The sequence below is a fragment of the Triticum dicoccoides genome, chromosome 4A, assembly GCF_002162155.2.
Source record: "Triticum dicoccoides isolate Atlit2015 ecotype Zavitan chromosome 4A, WEW_v2.0, whole genome shotgun sequence".
NCBI classification, from domain to species: domain Eukaryota; kingdom Viridiplantae; phylum Streptophyta; class Magnoliopsida; order Poales; family Poaceae; genus Triticum; species Triticum dicoccoides.
In genome coordinates this window covers 342,033,547-342,045,323 of record NC_041386.1, presented here as the reverse complement: position 1 = coordinate 342,045,323, position 11,777 = coordinate 342,033,547, and the positions used below count along the sequence as shown (strand labels likewise).

The 11,777-nt window shown below is 43.7% G+C and overlaps 1 long non-coding RNA gene across 5 annotated transcripts; it reads left to right on the top strand.

Annotated features, from left to right (window-relative positions):
• The first annotated feature begins 662 nt into the window (after nt 1–662).
• Nucleotides 663–6,686, top strand: LOC119285892. 5 transcript variants are annotated; one of them, XR_005139958.1, is made up of 11 exons: nt 663–1,030; nt 1,106–1,230; nt 2,175–2,198; nt 2,389–2,468; nt 2,968–3,018; nt 3,499–3,855; nt 3,959–3,999; nt 4,105–4,240; nt 4,391–4,448; nt 5,103–5,171; nt 6,218–6,686. It is a non-coding gene; the product is annotated as an uncharacterized LOC119285892 (long non-coding RNA). The 5 variants fall into 5 exon arrangements; XR_005139957.1 differs by having other exon boundaries at nt 1,115–1,230; nt 2,175–2,468; XR_005139955.1 differs by lacking the exon at nt 2,175–2,198.
• Nucleotides 6,687–11,777: the final 5,091 nt, after the last annotated feature.

Genomic DNA, 11,777 nt, shown 5'->3' with positions numbered 1-11,777 from the left:
ATGTTTATATTTCTCATATCATGCATATGGTGTCTTGCATTTCTTAGTTTAGACATCATATGCATAATATTCAATTCCATCTGCCTAGTTTAGAGATCATACATGCGAGTGCCAGCTGCTTAGTATATGAATCAATTATGTCAATTATATCATGCCATCTTGTATACTTAGACAACATGTATGTGAATTATTTCACCCCAACCTATTTTAGAAAGATATCATATAGTTTTGTCATGTCATCCTATTTAGATACTCATTATATGTTGAATTATGCCAATATATCCTGTTAAGTAATCCATCATATATCTGAAACTATGTTATGCTATCCTGTTTAGTTAGCCATCATATATGTGAAATTGTGTCATGCTGTCCTGTTTGATTAGACCACATTTAAAACTATAATGAGGCTAGCCAACTCGATCTCACAAGGCTCCCCCGATTTGGAGCTTCGTTGGCCGTCAGATCTGCATTCCAGCGCGCCTGAGCCATCAGATCTTCACGACGGTTAAAACTAATTTTCATCCGGCGGTAGTTTTCATTGTCCAATGACGGGTGGGCTCGTGCGGCACGCTGGTTGGCTGGGTCGCCTGTTTCCGCGTGCAGGGCGTTTTGCCCAATCCCCACCACGCGCTCCGCACCCAATCCCCCGTCTCCCCAGGCCCCAGTCCCCACCGGATAAACCCTAGCCTCACCAAGCCCCACATCTCGCGCTCCTCCCTCCTCCATCCTCGTTAGCCGCCGCTGCCGTTCTGCCTCCCTCCTCTCTCCCCTACAACCACGTCGCCAGGAGGAAACCGCCGTTCGTGGCGCCATGCCGCTGCCGGGGTGTTGTGCACACTTCGTTCCCCACAGCTCCTCCCTCATCCTCGCTCATCACCGCCGCTGCCTGCTACTCCCCTCCACCATCGTTGGTGCTTCTGGGTCGAATCTGGCGTTGGTGGGTTGGAGCTCGAGCTAGAGGCCAAGACGGGGAAGGTTAGAAAAATGAGAGACTGGATGGAGGTGCTCGAGACCGAGGAAGCTGGAGATGGTCAGATCCCTCTCCCCATATCTATTCTCTTAGTTTTTCCTCTTCAAACCTTCGTTGATGGTATCTCTCCCTTAGCACAATTAGCTTCACTGGCCATCCGGTGGTTGGATCACGAGCCAATTCTCTGGTCGCGATGGGGTTGAGCTGCGCAGGAGGGGGAGGAGGCTGGCGACAGGGAACCGGGCCAGGGAGGAGGCAAGGTATTTGTTGTCCCGTGTTTGTCTCTTCACGTTTTCCTCCTACCATGTATCTATTTGTTTCCAGAGTGGATCCATGCCACCAAATTCTTGGATAAATAATGAGTGCCTAGATATGTATGCTGACATGTGAGTTAATTATTTAAAAAAAATAATATAATCATATATGTATTGCCAACAATTTTTATGTTTAAAGCAACCAATTTTGTGAAAAGAGTGGAGAGAAAGATACATGTGCAATTTCTTGATGTTACATCGGATGGATACTCGATCTTTAAACATAAGCACAGATGAATATGTACAAATTCGAGGAAAGGCCAATGGAATAGTTGTCTGTACACATATGTGCCAGTTTTATACCTGGTTGTCTGCTTGCATTATTTATTCGGTTTCAATTCAGTTTGAGTAGATTGTTATCCGTGAGCGATACTTGCTACTATTTGTCGCCATGCACCAATTTGCATACCTATTTTAGGCACAGAAACTAACCATGACTGAAAATCATGTATATATAATTTAGTATGATTCATGGTGAGAAAATCATGATTTAATAAACGAAAGGTGGTTTGTTTTGCTAACAGTAATGAGTATAAATGTAAATCGCAGATCAAACGCTGCTGCTAGAGGCTCCATGTTGTTTATGCTAGACAACACAACGGTGCTTGTGTTATCTATAGTTGAAGTCGCAGTTTAATATTCTTTGCTTTATGCTTGTGTTATATGTGGTTGAAGGGACATCCTTGTTAGTTTGCATGGTCTATGTAAGAAGGGGCAGTACAATGCTTGCCAAGTTTGTTTATATTCTGATGGCTGTTGAATTCTGGACAATGGAGAGTTGAATTTGTTACGTACATAGGTACTAGCCATAGGATACTTTACTCATTGACGACAGGTAGTTTTAGAGAACTTCTGAAAATTCTAATCCAGGTTTTCCGTGTTCCATTCAGGAAGAACGCACAGTCTGCACTGGGGTATAAAATTATCTACTACTCACCTTTGTGTCTCGACATATGCTTGTGATGCATCGTGCTACCAGAGGCCAACATTATCCAGTATCATAGCGATGCTAAAAATGCCTATTGGTTACTCTGCATATTCTCATCTGATTTCTCATATATAGATATTAATTTCCTTTCATGGGAGGCCTTCATTACATTTCAGCGGCGGTTGCGGATGTGGTCGGCGGTTGAGGGAGGGTCTCCGACTAGAGCAGTAGGAGCAAGGAGCTCGAGGAAGTTCAGGTTTGCCTCTATATCCTCTCTCTTTCCTCCACTTTGTTCTTGCATTTAGATGATACAATTTGTGATCATGTGTATGTGCATTTATGAGATCTTTGCTGCTAGGCACAGAGTTTATGGTTACTGAAATTGGATAATAGAGAGTCACAACTTCAGTTTTCAATTACAGTAGTTGATGTGTTATGTTTGCTGCAATGTGTCATGTGTGTTTGAGAGAGAGGGATGAAAAAGAGGGGACTGGAAGCTTGATCATTGCTAGGATCTAGATTCAGAGAGAGGGATGAAAAAGAAGGGACATGGATTCAGAGAGGGATAAAAAGAGGGGACTGAAAGATCTTGCATTGCGTTTCTTCATGTACCAATACGATTTTGTGTACCATTTGAACATAACCAAGCAGTATAACAAAATGTGCTGGTAATATCCCTTTCTTATTTTGTAATTGGACAAATATTTGCACATGTGCCACGTCTATGCAGTCTTTCTAACTGATGCAGTTTCTAGGTTTATGGCTTCTCACGGGATGTGATTCTGGTCATGCTGCCTGTTATGAAGGTAAAAACAAAGTTATGTGTTTCTTCAGTTTAGTTTGGTCTGCATCTATCCCAGAGAGCAAGTGTTCACAGGTCCAGTGCTTATGTCGTTATTAATTAGTCTGGATTCTGTTCTCGTGTAGAATATTCTGTTTAGTTTGGTCTGCATTTGTCCCATAGAGCGAGTGTTCACAGGTTGATTGCTTATGGCCGTTATTAATTAGTCAAGATTCTGGTCTGATGTACTCCCTCTGTTCCTAATATTTGTCTTTCTAAACATTTCAAACAGACTACAACATATGGATGTATGTAGACATATTTTAGAGTGTAGATTCACTCATTTTGCTTCGTATGTAGTCACTTGTTGAAATCTCTAGAAAGACAAATATTTGGGAATGGAGGGAGTAGAATATTCAGTTTAGTTGGTCCACATTTGTTCCAGAGAGCGAGAGTTACTGATAAAATACTTATCTGGCTTAAATTAAATTTTATGGATTTACAGGTTGAGGCGAGCATCATGAAGATGAGCAGGCGAGTGGCTGATACAGAGAGCTCCTCGAACGGGGAAGTAGCATTGCTGGAGGAACTCGAAGATGAGCTAGTCAATTTTGGCATGTCCAGTTCATGTAACCTTTGCATCTTTACATGTCTTTGCCTTACTGCCATTTTATATTTGCTGCTTTGGGATTAGGTTCCGAAGTCATGCCTTTGCCTTACTATTGTGCTAATACTGGATGCAACATTGTGGACCTTTGGTTCGAGCATGGCCAGCATGGCCACGGATTGTAGGGGACTTTCTTCGGATCCTCTGTGCTTCCTATCACATCTAGCTTGGCCACCTACAGATTCTTGGGTCCAGGTGAGCTCTCCCTCCACTTTCCAAGTTTTGCTTGCTCTTTCTGGGCTATTTGTGTAGGCTAACCCCTTTCCTATGTCTCTTATTTTATTATGGATCATGGAAGCGGGAAGTGTAACTCACATTTTTAGAACACTGATCCTTTAGGTATATATAGTTTGGTTTTCTGAAAGTGGATTGCATTTGCTTCCTGATCACATTGAAACAAGAGTGGAAATAACCATCGTCCGCCGTCCGTTCTTCCTCCCTCAGGTTCCTGATCTGAAGCAGAGGGAACACGAGATCACATTCGCAAAGTGGCGGAAGGGGCTGCAACGTTTTTCTTCAGTCTGATAATCATATAGTAATTAGATGGTGTATTACTATGGCGGTGGTATACTGACTTGGTGTAAGAATCACTGACATGACTTTACGTGTACAAATCTTATAGGTTAATGATATTAAGAATTAGTAGCGTGTTTTTTGTTTACCGCTGGATTTGCTAACAAGTTGTCTCTTGTGTTGTTGTTGATATGTTGACTTGCCGTTCTTGGTTCAGTTGAAGGGTTCTCTAGGCTTAAGATCTTTCTAGGATAATTGCGTCATTGAATCTGAAGGTATTTGATTGGTTTCTCAACTCATGTATCGATAAGCATTTTTTCATCCTCAATATATTGTTACTTACCTGACTTGTCGTGCATTTGTTAGGTTTCTGAGGAAGTTCACTTCTTGCACGCGGCGTATAACTTGAGTTGCCTAAAAATGATTTTGCTAGTTCGATGAAAACTTAAAATAACCAAGGGAAATTTCTCAGTTTTGTTGTTCTTGCTCTTCTCAGATCTTAGGTTGGGGGTATTAACATATATGCCACACACTAAGTTTAGATCTTAGTGTGAGATTAAATAGGGATAAATCCTTGTGCCATGTTGAAGAATTAGAATTACAAAAAAGAAAGGAAATATTAAAGAAGGGATATGGTTGATTAGGTTATTTTGGTGTTTCTTTGTAAATAATGACATGCTAACTTGCTGGTTTAATTTAGGTGTGTGGAATATAGGAAATACAAGGAGAGATATTCAGTTGCAATCTAGTTTTATTTTCAAAGTGAAACATGGTATACATGCATAGCATGCTGGTCTTTTACTCTATAGTTGTGCGCCGCCATGGTGTCAACTTTGAACTTGCAAACTGAACTGTAAAATGTTTTAATGCCTTGGTGCATGAAGTTTTCTTTGCCTGCTCTGACTACTTCATTTATGTTTATTTATCAGGTTATGCGATCTCCTGTGTTGCTGCATGTTGATCTTCTGTTTTGTTGTAACTCTGTTTTGCTGCTCGAGGTTTGCTTCCTTTCTTTCCAGCTACATGTGTATTCTTTGAATTCAAGCTACATGCATGTTTACCTTTCGCTCACGGAATAGTTTAGTTATATTGAACAGGAGCATCTCTGTTATTAGAGAAATACTAGGCTCGTGCTTCTTCATAGTGGCCATCTCTTTTTTTGTGAGAAGTGTGCCTTATGGCTTATTCTTATATATTCAGTTCTTCTGCCTTTCAACAGTCTATTACCAAGCCATTTTTATGGAGCCGATAGTGTTACTTCTGGTGGTCAGTGATAACTGAAAATATCTTTCATTATCATTGCTTACTATCTAGCCATTTTTCTTTTCACTTTGCTTTGATGTGTTTGTTTCTATTGAGTCTCTGCTACCCTACAACATCAAGATGAAAACTAAGCATGTGAGTTTCTTGGAGCAGCCCTACATGTGGTTGTTGTGCCTTTTTCCCTTGTTCTTTTGAAATGCAACATGACAGTAGCCAATGTCATATATCAGGGTTGTAAACCTATTAGATTTGGGACAGAGGAAACTATGAAGATCTTATTATTGCAAAGTAAAAGTTGATATTAGTGCCAACTTAGGTGATCTGGTCCGAAGGGGTATCTCAGCTTTATGAGTTGATAGTATATTTGCATCTAAGAATAAACCTTAGCTTTTAGATAGAATTTATGAGTGAAAGTATTCTGGTGTATACCATCCTTTGTGCTGGATTGTCATGGTTATTGTGGTTGTCAATTTTGTTGACAAAATAGATCCAAATGATATCTTTTTCGGTGTCTTATGGTAGATATATTTGGTATGCTGTTTCATGCATTCTTCGGCTTTATGATTAATATTCCTAGATATTTGAACAAAATTTAGCTATTAAATATACATCCCAGGAAATTTACATTATTACAGTGGGGCACTCCTTTGCACGGTTTTCAGCATAAGAGATTTAACCTTTTTTGCAGTATCATTCTCCCTGGCGGATTACAAATAGGTTGTTGTTCTAATTACAAGCATGCCTTCAGCTCATGGTTCTTATATTTTTGTATTTTCCATAGGACAATTTCCTGGATTAATATCTATACTGGAGATCTAGGAGTCCACCCGAATTCAGTCTCCATGAAGCCGTTCATCCAGGATCCACCAAAATTCAAATGATATGTGAAAAGCGTGTGCTAGATGTGGCCCCTATCCAGCGTTTTGATCTGTCCACTCAGGTGCTTTTGTCTAGGTGGTAACACAACAAGCTGCTTATCTTATAGAAACTTATTATACGTACAGTCCTATGTTCGTTCTGCTTGCATGTTAGAGAAAGAGCTTCTGCCCCGATGTGAGTAATCCTATGGGAATTAGCAACGTTGGTTGTACTTTCAAGCAGGCAGAATCCAATGCAAGTTTTTGGAGCAGGCGACATGTTCAACAGTTAGGTGTGGCGGAGATGCGTATGTTCAGATGGATGTGTGGCCACACGAGGAAGGATCGAGTCCGGAATGATGATATACGAGATAGAGTTGGGGTAGCACCAATTGAGGAGAAGCTTGTCCAACATCGTTTGAGATGGTTTGGGCATATTCAGCGCAGGCCTCCAGAAGCTCCAGTGCATAGCGGACGGCTAAAGCGTGCGGAGAATGTCAAGAGAGGGCGGGGTCGACCGATTTTGACATGGGAGGAGTCCGTTAAGAGAGACCTGAAGGATTGGAGTATCGACAAAGAGCTAGCTATGGACAGGGGTGCGTGGAAGCTTGCTATCCATGTGCCAGAGCCATGAGTTGGTTGCGAGATCTTATGGGTTTCACCTCTAGCCTACCCCAACTTGTTTGGGACTAAAGGCTTTGTTGTTGTTGTTGTTGTTGTTGTTGTTGGGTTCCAGAACAAACGACTAGGTATTCCCAAAGAGGTCATTCCACTGGTGGCTAGCATAATATCTTCATGTCGGGACAAGTAAGATGATAGATCATTTCTCAAATAATATGCCACTGTTCTCAATAATATGCCGCTGTCCTCAATGGTCTTTGGTGCAGCGATCCAAGCAAGCAACCATCATTCTACCAGCTCTTGTCATCGCTGAAGAAATTACAGTGGTTACATTGATACATAAAGCCTATGACAATTTGTGAGTGTTGTTTGTGCAATATACTGGTTTTATGGCAGGTGCATGTATGAATTCAGATGGTAGTGGTCTCCTTGTTTACAGTTATAAGAATAATAAAAATATTTATAATGTTCTTTTCACTATTACAATCTCATAGATTACATTACCTGCTTCCATTAGAAAGGAACTGTGGCTCATGGGTTTACTGGATGATCTTTTTGATAGACATTTTAAAAATAGCATGGTTTAACACATGGGCTTTCTATTACGAGTATTGAATATGTCCTTGCAAAATGAAACTATTTTCATCGACAACATGGCTTTAGCGGGTCTTTGTGCCATTTGGCGCAACGGGTCAACTAGTATATGTGAATTACCACATCTATCTATCATACAATGTCTGTACATTCAATTTCTTTTCTTGTTTATCACCCATTTGAATTTGAGGGGGTGATGGTAGTATCTAAGGGAGCAAAAACCCATTCTTCACAAAAGAAGGTGCTACCCGTTGATGCAGATAGGACCATGGTTGTACAGGCCCACGAACTAGCCCTACCACACGTAATCGAGACTCTTCCAGATTGCACAACACAATTACACCGTTGGATAGAGAACTAGCTACAACCCATCTAACCCCAACCCCAGCAGAGAGTAATCCACTTCTAGTTCACACAACACCATGTCCACCATAGACTACCCCCACACGAGTAGTTTGTAAAGCAACTACAGTGTCCAAAGCACGAAGACCACCACAGAGAACCCAAACTCCATGTTTAAACTAGAAGAGCAACTATTCTCAGGTCAGATTACGTAGCTATGGTCCTGTAATGCCCCGAGACCGTTCGCCAGGTGTCTTCCAGTTATTCGCTGTCTTTGCCATGTCATTTGTTTGCATGTTGCATTTTTCCATGTCATCATATGCATTGCATCATTATGTTTTCAAAACTTGCATCCGTCCAGGTCTCCCTGTCCTCTTCGTTGTCCGTTCTGAGCCCAACCACACTTGCACGCGCCCGCGGCATGTCCGAAATAGTATTTTATAAGTGGACGGAAAATGTTCTCAGAATGGGTTGAAAGTTGGCATATGGTGTTGTTATAGTGTAGATAGGCCGCCTGCCAAGTTCCATCGCATTCGGAGTCCGTTTAACGCCCCAACGGATAACTATAGCGGCATATAGCCGGTCAAATCGTCGGACGTTTTCGGTCTTCAGAAATGGTTGCCGGGTTGCATTCCTCCTCTCTCTTCTCAGTCCAACCACACACTTGACCTTGTTCGTCTAACCCCTCTTTGCATAGTGCATCGACCCCTCGCCCGTGTCCGAAACTTCCCCGAACCCGAACCGGACTATCGTTACCGTTGGGTCCGAATCATCCTCAAACATCTAAAAACATCTATGTTTTCGTGTTGGACTCTTTTAGCCTATTTTTCTCGAACCGTCTGATTTCGATCAGAGGGTCCTAAACCTACCCTGTCTAACCCACCTACCTATTTAAGCAGTGCAATCGGTAGGTGAATCCCTAATTTCTAGGGATCCTCCTCCCCGCCGCCACTCTCTACCATCTCCATCGGGATCCCCTCCCGATCCAAACCCCCAACCATAGCCGCTTCCTCCACCGAGCCCACCTACGTCCATCATTTCCCCCAACGGCCCAACCAGCGCCCCGCCTGTTTGATCCGGAGGAGAGGAGCTCCTCCATGCCCCACCTCACATCAATCCAGCAGCACGGCAGCTCCCCAGCGACCGCAACCCTCCTCCTCGCTCGATCCTGAGCGGAAGAGGACCCCGACGGCTCATCCCCGCGCAACCGCGAGGCACCAACCCTGCAACAACCTCACCGGAGTTCCCAACCAGGCCGGACCTTCTGCAGATCATCGTCACCGGAGCATCCCTCCACTCAGGCCGCTTCCCCACTGCACTTCTCCCTCTCCCTTCTTCTCTCATGCCCTGCCTTTTCTCTGCCTCACCTCCCCATCTCTTCCCCTGCAGGAACCCATGGCCCCATCCCCATGGAGCTGCGACCGCCGCCGCCAAACATCTTTGATGCTGTCCAAGCCCTCCTTGCCACTGGACCCGGCGTCCCACGCAGCCCCGCTCCTGGATCCACCCGTTCCCCGGCCTCCCGTAGCTGCGTCGCCGCCCCGCTGGCAGCAAGCTCCTCCCATGGCTTGGCTGTTTCGAGCCAAGGAGGAGACACCCTGCTTCCCCTGCTTCGAGCACGTTGACCACACCCTCCCTGTCGTGCACCTGGCCTGCCTCCAGCGCCAAGTCCCCTCGCCGTCGCTGCCGTCCCGTGCGTTGTGCCCCTGGTCATCTATAGCGAGCGCGTTGACCCCGGCCCTGCCTCGCCAGCCACCACCGACCTCCGTTCCGTCCCGAGCGCCGCCCGACCAAGTCCGGCGACCAAGCGCGTGATCTGGTCGAGCTCGCCGCCCCTCTCCTTCTTGCACGTTATATCCGTCCCCGCCGAACCTGTCGTGACCTGTGCTTCCTCTGCAATGAGCAGGTGCTCGCTCGTCGTGCGCCTCTACCTCCCATCACCAACACCATCGTGGGCCCAGCGTCGCCCCAGCCTCATCCGGCCCAGCCGCCGCCTCTCCTCCAACAGGCTAGATCTGGCCCGTGGTGAGATGCCCATCGAAGCCCACCCATGTGCAGCGCTTGCAGTAGCTGGCCCAGTTCAGTTACATTCATCCTGATATGTTTTTTTCCTCTTCTAGCGAATTTAGTTTTAACCTAGGTTTTACAGATTTATAGTTAAGTCCTTCATGTTCATGCATATTATAACTCACAAACGGTGCATCGGTTTAAAATGTTTTAAACATGTAAAATGCTTAGAATTTTATCTAGTATCATAATTTCCAACTTTAATCCATGTTAAAAATATTTAGAATGCTGTTTTTTATATTTTCCTATTGCCATGCTAAAATGCATTATTTCATAACTAAATAACCGTAGCTCCAAATTTAATAAACTTTATAATTAAATGGGGTTGAAAAATGCCTAGTTTAACATGGTGCATTCATCTTGTATGTTTAACAACTCTAAAATATGATTTAGGGCAGAATAGTACCAAATCCATAATTTGCATATGCGGATTTTATGGATTTGTTGTTTGTTATTTTTGGCCTCATTTAAACTTTCCTAGATGGGTAGTTTTCATATGCTTCACCCCTTGCCATGTTTAATAACATTTAATATTGTTGGGTACATAAACGAGAGAGATCTAAATAATTGATGTGGTGTTTCGTCAATACGCAACTCGTTACATATTTAGCTCCACTTAATTTGTAGTATTGTTTGGACACTTTGTCATGCCATGAATCATTAAACTGGACATGCATCATACTTTATTGTGCATCATGCCATGTTTATGTGATGGTTGTTTACTATGTTGTTTGCTTCTTTCCGGTGTTGCTTCTTCTTGCTAGTTCCGGTAAAATCGCGTTTGTGAGGATCCGTTCGACTATGTCCGTTTGTATTCTTCATGGACCCGTTCTTCTTCCTTGTTGGATTTCAGGCAAGATGACCACACCCTCGAAATCACTTCTTTCTTTGCTTGCTAGTTGTTCACTCTATTGCTATGTCGCGCTACCTACCACTTGTTTATCAAGCCTCCCAAATTGCCATGATAGCCTCTAACCTTTTTCAACCATCCTAGCAAACCGTTATTTGTCTAAGTTACCACTTTTGCTCACCCCTCTTATAGCATTGCTAGTTGCAGGTGAAGTTGAAGTTTGTTCCATGTTGGAACATGGATATGTTGGGATATCACAATATCTCTTATTTAATTAATGCATCTATATACTTAGTAAAGGGTGGAAGGCTCGGCCTTATGCCTGGTGTTGTGTTCCACTCTTACCGCCCTAGTTTTTGTCATACTGGTGTTATGTTCCTTGATTTTGCGTTCCTTACGCGGTTGGGTGTTATGGGAACCCCTTGACAGTTTGCTTTGAATAAAACTCCTCCAGCAAGGCCCAACCTTGGTTTTACATTTGCCTAACAACATATTTCCTTTCCCTTGGGTCGGCCAACCCGAGGGTCATCTTTATTTTAATCCCCCCGGGCCAGTGCTTCTCTAAGTGTTGGTCCGAACCGAGCTGCCTACGGGGCCACCTCGGGGAAACTTGAGGGTTGGTTTTATTCGTAGCTAGTCTTAACTGGTGTTGCCCTGAGAACGAGATACGTGCGACTCCTATCGGGATTGTCGGCACATCGGGTGGCTTTGCTGGTCTTGTTTTACCATTGTTGAAATGTCTTGTAACCGGGATTCCGAGACTGATCGGGTCTTCCCAGAAGAAGGAATATCCTTTGTTGACCGTGAGAGCTTGTGATGGGCTAAGTTTGACACCCCTGCAGGGTTTGAACTTTCGAAAGCCGTGCCCGCGGTTATGTGGCAGATGAGAATTTGTTAATGTCCGGTTGTAGAGAACTTGGCACTTGACTTAATTAAAATGCATCAACCACGTGTGTAGCCATGATGGTCTCTTTTCGGCGGTGTCCGAGAAGTGAACACGGTTCTTGTGT